Consider the following 7,824-nt stretch of genomic DNA (forward strand, 5'->3'; position numbering starts at 1 on the left):
GGGAAAAGGACCAGGGATAGGGATGATTGGAAGGAATTGAGAATTAAGGATAATGTAGGTGAATAAAGACTCTTGTTATGACGTTGTGAATGTTATTATTGATGTTTGGGAGTTGATATATGATATGATGAAGCCGATAAATAAAGGAGATGTCATTCAATTTTCCTCTAACTTTAGTCATGTATGCTAAGCTATCGATTTTCTAATGATAGTATAACTCTAATAAAGGTAGAAACGTAAGCATTGAAGGAGAACGTGCAGGTGATAGAATAATTAAATGAGAAGGTATGTAAGGCTAACCCTTCTTCATAAGGCATGGTTCCTTGGCCAAATATTCATTCTTCTATGAGCCTATGATGTCCACTAAATGATTCTATCTTTAAAAGCTACTAAGCTCATGATTCTCGATATGTTACGATTGTACTAAATTCCTTATATGATGAGTAATCCTCTAGGGATAGATGTAATGAATGACGATAGAAATTATGCTAAAGATGCTTATGGGCTTTTATGTATATGTGCCTATGTATGGCTATTACGAAACCCCGAGCTTATATGGCCGGGTAGAATATAATATATATATATATATATATATATATATATATATATATATGTATGTATTGCGCGCGCACCACCGCGTTGCACGACAACGCTCGAGCCAGTAGGCTGTAAGTATGTATGACCCCGAGCCGTGGCAGGCTGTGGCTGATAAACACCGAACCTTCATGGTCGGGTATGCTATGTAAATGATATGTATATGAATATGAATATGTATGTGAATACAAAAATGGATACTAAATGTAAATGAGTACGGATATGAATCCGGATACGGATATGGATATATGTACACAATCACGCATTAGAAATAGAAGTCCCTATGAAAAGCAAGTAAGTGTTATGAGGATGATACTACTATCTCCCATCCTAGGCTATTTCATATGTTGTCTATTATGCTTTCATAATGATGTTGATCATGCTTTACATACTTAGTTCATTCTTCAGTCGACGTCCTTTTTGTTTGTGGGTGCTTTGCGTCTCATGCCCGCAAGCTGGCACCGGGGGGAACGTACTCGATCCATAGCTTCATTAGTCGGTGACTACATGGCGGGAGCTCCATTTCATTCGGAGCTACAGCTTTTGGTACTTATTCTTTTGTGTACATATTTACGGGCATGGCAGGGTCCTGTCCCACCTGTATGATATGACCTACTCTCCTTAGAGGCTCGTAGACATGTGTATCTTGTTAGATGTGTTTAGTCTTGTCGGCCTATTTTTTGGATATCATTTTGTTAGCCTCGTCGGCTTATGTACACCTATATGGGCATTGTTATTGATGATGATATATATGTATTGTTGCCCAATAGAATTAGTATGAATAATGGATGGAAAGTATGATTTAACTATGTGGCTCACCTAGATGTAAATGTGAAAGTACGTTAAGAAGTGCCCAGGTGGGTTAGCACCGGGTGCCCGTCGCGGCCCTCCGGTTGGGTCGTGACAACTTCATTCGATATAGAGCTTCATACGGAGCCATTTGGGTACTGGAATGATAGCTATTGCTATATGCAAACTCAATAAGGGGTAAGTGGTCATCCCAACTACCACCGAAATCTAGAACACATGCTCTTAGCATAACTTCCAAGATCTGAATGGTACGTTCGGCTTGCCCATCAGTTTGCGGATGAAATGCCGTGCTAAGCTTTACTTGAGTAACCAAATCTTCTTGGAAGGATTTCCGTAACTTACGTAAATTGTGCTCTCTGTCAGTAATAATGGACACCGGACACACGAAGTCGTACAATCTCCTTAAGATATAGCCTTGCATAATCTTCTACTGAGTACGTGGTTCTGACTGGAAGAAAATGAGCTGCTTTCATGAGTCTGTCAACATTCACCCATATGGAATCATATTTGCTCCGGGAACGAGGTAACCTCACAATAAAATCCGTGTAGATCACTTCCCATTTCCAAGTTGGAATTTCTATTGCTTGTAATAACCCTCCTGGCTTTTGATGCTCGATTTTACTTGTTGACAGTTGGGACATTAAGCTACAAATTCTGCTATGTCTTTCTTCATTACATCCCACCAATACATTAACTTGAGATCATGATACATCTTTGTCGCTCCTGGATGAACAGAATACCGAGAATAATGAGCTTCTTCTAGGATCCGACGATGTAATTTTGCAACGTTCGGGACACATAGCCTGCCTCGGTATCTAAGAACTCCGTCTATGGAAGTTTCAAATGGAGACTTCTCTTTTTCATGAAATGTGTCTCTATAGTGGCCCAACTGAGGATCTTCATATTGACGCTCCTTCACCACTATGTCCCAGGATGAAACAGTTGGGTTATTGATATCAATTCCTGCGCTGCCTGGATCAATTAGACGAACCCTAAGGCTAGCTAGCTGGTGGAGCTTACGAATTAATTCTTTCTTCTCCGAGGAGCCTCACATAGGCTACCCATTGATCTGCGGCTAAGCGCATCAGCTACTACATTTGCCTTCCCGGGATGGTATAAAATACTCACATCATAATCTTTCAAGTAATGTCTCCACATCTTTAGTGCATGGATAGCTGCAGCCAATTCAAAATCATGGGTTGGGTAGTTCTTTTCATGTTTCTGCAGCTCTCTCAAAGCATAAGCAATGACTTTACCGTGCTGCATTAATACACATCCTAACCCAACGCTAGAAGCATCACAATATACAACATAACCATCTGGCCCTTTTGGGAGTGTCAAGACCGGGGCCGAAGTTAATCTATCCTTCAACTCTTGGAAGCTGCGTTCACAAGCATAATTCCATTGAAATTTAGCTGACTTCTGGGCTAGATTCGTCAATGGGGCTGAAATAGAGGAAAACTCTTCCACGAATCTTCTATAGTAACCTGCCAATCCCAGAAAACTACGGACTTCCGTGGGCATTGTAGGCCTTGGCCACGTTTTCACAGCTTCAATTTTTTGAGTATCCACTCGGATGCCATCATCTGAAATAACATGACCTAAAAATGTCATAGAATTTAGCCAAAACTCGCACTTTGAAAATTTTGCATACAATTCTCGAGCTCGAAGAATTCCAAGAACAATACGTAAATGGTCTGCATGTTCGATTCATCGCCGAGAGTATACAAAGATATCATAGATGAACACTATCACCAACGGGTCCAAAAGAGGCCTAAATACATTATTCATCAAATTCATAAACACTATCGGCGCATTAGTTAACCAAAATGACATCACCCGGAATTTGTAATGGTCATATCTCGTTCGGAAATTTGTTTTGGGAATATCTTCTTTTTTAACTCTCACTTGATGATAACCTGACCTTAGATCTATTTTGGAAAATCACTTGGTACCCTATAACTGATCAAACAAATCATCAATTCTCGGAAGAGGATATTTATCCTTTATCACACCTTATTCAACTGCCTGTAATCAATACACATCCGTAAAGAACCATCTTTCTTTTGCACAAATAGAACTGGTGCTCCCCAAGGTGATGATCTAGGCCTAATGAATCCTTTTTCAAGTAAATCTTTCAATTATGCCTTTAGCTCTTTTAATTCTGCAGGAGCCATTCGGTAAGGAGGAATAGAAATAGGCTTGGTGTCCGGCAACACATCAATAGCGAAATCAATCTCTCTTTCCAGAGGAAGACCTGGGAGTTCATCTGGAAATACATCCGAAAATTCATTCACTACCGGAACGGATTAGAAAGTTGGAGACTTTGCTTCGGTGTCATGAACTCGGACTAAGTGATAAATATAGCCTTTAGCTATCATCTTTCTTGCTTAAAGGTAGGAAATAAACCTACCCCTTGGAATCTTTGTATTACCCTTCCATTCAAGCATGGGCTCTCCCGGAAATTGAAATCGAACTACTTTCATTCGGCAATCAACATTAGCATAACATGAGGCCAACCAATCCATACCCATAATCACATCAAAATCTAGCATTTCCAGCTCAACTAAATCAACTTTAGTCTGGCGATCACATATCACAATTACACAATTTTTGTATACTTGTCTAGCTATCACATGATCACCAACCAGAGTAGATACCTCAAAACGTTTAATTAGCTCGGGTTTCACCCCAATACGACCAGCAACATACGAAGTAATATAAGATAAGGTAGAACCCAAAGCTATCAATGCATATACGTCATGGGAAAATACGGATAATATACCCGCAACCACATCCGGGGAGGACTCAAGATCCTGTTGTCCAGCTAAAGCATAGATACGGGGCTGAGTAGCACCTGAAGTAGATGCTGCCCCTCTACCTCTGCCTCTGCCTCGACCTGCTGAAATCTGGGGAGTCTGCCCTGTCGGGCGCACAGAAGAAGAACCAGCCGCTGATCCTGTGGGCTGAACCCCAACTCTACCACTCATCGACGGGCAATCTCGCATCATGTGCCCAACCTGGCCACAGGCATAGCAAGCATCTGAACCTCGGCGACACTGTCCGGAATGTAATCTACTGCACTGGCTACATCACGGTACTGGTGGTCTCCTCTGGCTATAATCACCCCCAAACTAGGAACCTGAAGCTCCCGAGCTCTGACCCTGCCCTGAATGAATAGAGTGGTCAAATCTCCTACCTGAAAATCGTGGGGGGTGCACTAGTCACCGACTGGCCTGAGTGTCTAGGATATGACTGCCTCGATCCCCCTCTATAGTCGCTACCTGCACCCATAGATCTGGCCCTCTTGCTTTGCCCTCTATCAATATCACGCTCATCCCTTTGTGGATGTTGTTACCCTTCTAAATTCTGGGCATGGGCCTGAATGCGGGAAATATCCATCCCATCTTGCAATGAAGCCGTTAAGCAGTCCTTGAACAAATGTGGCCCTAAGCCACTCACAAATCTGTGCACTCTATCTCCCATGTCGGCCACCATAGTCGTAGCATATCTAGCCAATGTATTAAGTGAAGGCTATTCTCGAACACTCTATACTTGTTTCAAATTTCGAATCTATCCACTCTAGCTTGGCGGACCTCGGGTGGCAAATAGTGGCGGATAAAGGCATCTAAAAATTCTTGCCAAACTGGAGGAGGTGCATTCTCTTCTCTTGACGATATCCAATTATTATACCATAAGACCGCCATATCCCGGAGTCTATAAGATGCCAACTCCACATATTCAGTTTCGGAGGCATGAATAATTTTCAATGTTCTCAACATTTCGTCAATAAAACTTTGCGGGTCTTCATCCGGCTTTGACCCGAAAAACTCCGGAGGATTCAAACTCATGAAATCACTGGCTATAGCTTTTCTCTTGGGCATCTCTGAAATCATAACACACTATTAGGGAGGAGATACTCTTATAACAAGGCTCTATCGCACGATTTCATAAGAAGAAGAATGGTCATTTTTCCTAAATGCCCTGTAGCCTCATGTTTATTAGTGTGGCGCACAACACACCATAAACAAGACTCTACTAGACACGGCTTGTAGACACTTCCTAGGACTGAATTGCTCTGATACCACTTTTGTCACGACCCGACTAGGGGCTATGACGGGTACCTGGGGCGAACCATCGAACAACGCTCATACTGCTAGTAATCATACTCATCCTGCGATCGTTCATTAATCTCATGCTTATAATCATAGAAGAACCATTCTCACTTGAAAAATATTCACCTTTATATGCATAAGCCCTTCAGCTATCAAAATAATATATATACAATAAGGAAATCGTGAGACCATACTACCCACACATACGTATCTATGAGCCTCTACTAGAGTACTAGACATATGGAAGGGACAGGACCCCATCGTGCCCAAAATATATGTGCACAAAAATAATAAGCAATGACACCTCCGGAACAATGGAGTGCTCTCACAGTCTGCTGATAGCTCCTATGAATCTGGATCACCTCCCTGTCTACCTGTGGGCATGAACACAGCGTCTAAAGAAAGGACGTCAGTACGAATATTGTACTGAGTATGTAAGGCATAAAAAATAACGATACATCAAGGAAATAGAGGGATATCAAATGAAGAACAATGGAGATAATCAAATAATGCAGACTTACTTCATAAACATCATCATCATATCATGTATGCATATATATATATATATATATATATATATATATATATATATATATATATATATATATACTTATCATCATATATATATATATATATATATATATATATATATATATATATATATATATATATATATACGGTGTGATCATCATTATCCGCGTCCACGCCTCCCGCGTCCGGGTAACCATCTCATGCCGCCCACTAGTGGTGTACGCCATACCATCTAGACATGGTGTATATCATCGCTTTAGCGGTGTACGACCATATAGGCGCGGTGTAATATCATCATCATGTATTCATCATAATGCATGCATAGAAACTCGAAGACAACTATACTTTATCGGGGTGATATAGGGTCGTGAACCCCCGATTCTATTATGGAGCATTCATAATCATTCTGCCTCACCTTGAAGGAATTAGCATATAAGGTGAGTGTATACAATAAATAACATCAATGAATCATAGTTAGGATCATTAGCTTTAGGCTCTTTAGACTTAACTCATCATCATCATCACTATCATGCTCATGACATATCTCATTTCTCTATCTCATGTGAAGCTCTTTATAATGATAGGCTCATGATTGCTGGAATGTAAGAAAGTCATGGGAAAATAGGAGAATTCATGCCATTGGAGTCATCCCTTAGAATAAAGGGACTAGCCTCACATACCTTTTCGTTTAGCTATTCTATCGCTTGATCGTTCTATCAATGCCCTCGTTTCTACCTTCAAGAAAGTTCGTATTAACAATAGTTAAACGATCACATGAACATGCTCAACTAAAGCTAGAGAAAATTGGGCAGCATTTCCTTTGTTTATGCAACTTTCCCCATATCATATATCAACTCCCAAACGTCTATAATACATTCACAATATCATAACCAACAATCTTCATTCATCTACCTTATCCATATTTCACAATTTCACTTCAATTCATCCATAATCATGGTCATAGTACATTAGTACGTTTTCTCATATATAATTCTTATCCCATGTTCTTAATGTCATTTATAACATATTTATAATCACAACATATCAAGAATCATGACTCATTTCAAACTACTACTCAAAAATCTCATTATTCTCACATTTGTAACCCATTTTCTATCTCTTTCGCAATCAAGTCTTTCAAACTCTCAATACGTTAAACAACATGGAATGATCATAAAACTTACCTTAGATAGTGTGGGAATAAGCCTTGAGTGGAAATATTTCACTTGAGCCAAAACCCTAGTTCACTTCCAATGGGATTTCTTGCCTTGGATGAACTCCAATGAGTTTCTTACACTTTATTTTCTTGGTTTGATGAAGTTGATCATAAATTTCTCTTGGGTTCTTATGGAAGAAAGATGGAGAGCTTTCTAGAGTGTTCTTGAAGTGTGGAGTGAGAAAATGAAATGGAATAAATGAGGTTGAGTCCCTTATATCAAATTTTAAAATCTATCCCGACTCAGTTCTACGGACCAACATACGGTCCGTATAATTTATATGGACCATATGTCTGGCCGTACATTTGGTCCAGTGAGGGCTGCCATTCTGGGCAGAACATACGGCCAGTATGTTTTATACGGTCCGTATGTTGGACCGTATATTGCCCAGCTTTCCGAAATTCATTCTTGTCGACTCGTTTGATCTCCAATCCTTATGGAACCTTCTTAACACTTTCTTAACACCTCATTAACAATCTACGGGACATCAAAAATCTTCTCCAAGACATTATTAAGTCATCATTAACTTGTTACTCATAAATCTTTTCCGATACATA

This window comes from Lycium ferocissimum, chromosome 11 (genome assembly GCF_029784015.1).
Source record: "Lycium ferocissimum isolate CSIRO_LF1 chromosome 11, AGI_CSIRO_Lferr_CH_V1, whole genome shotgun sequence".
Taxonomy (NCBI): domain Eukaryota; kingdom Viridiplantae; phylum Streptophyta; class Magnoliopsida; order Solanales; family Solanaceae; genus Lycium; species Lycium ferocissimum.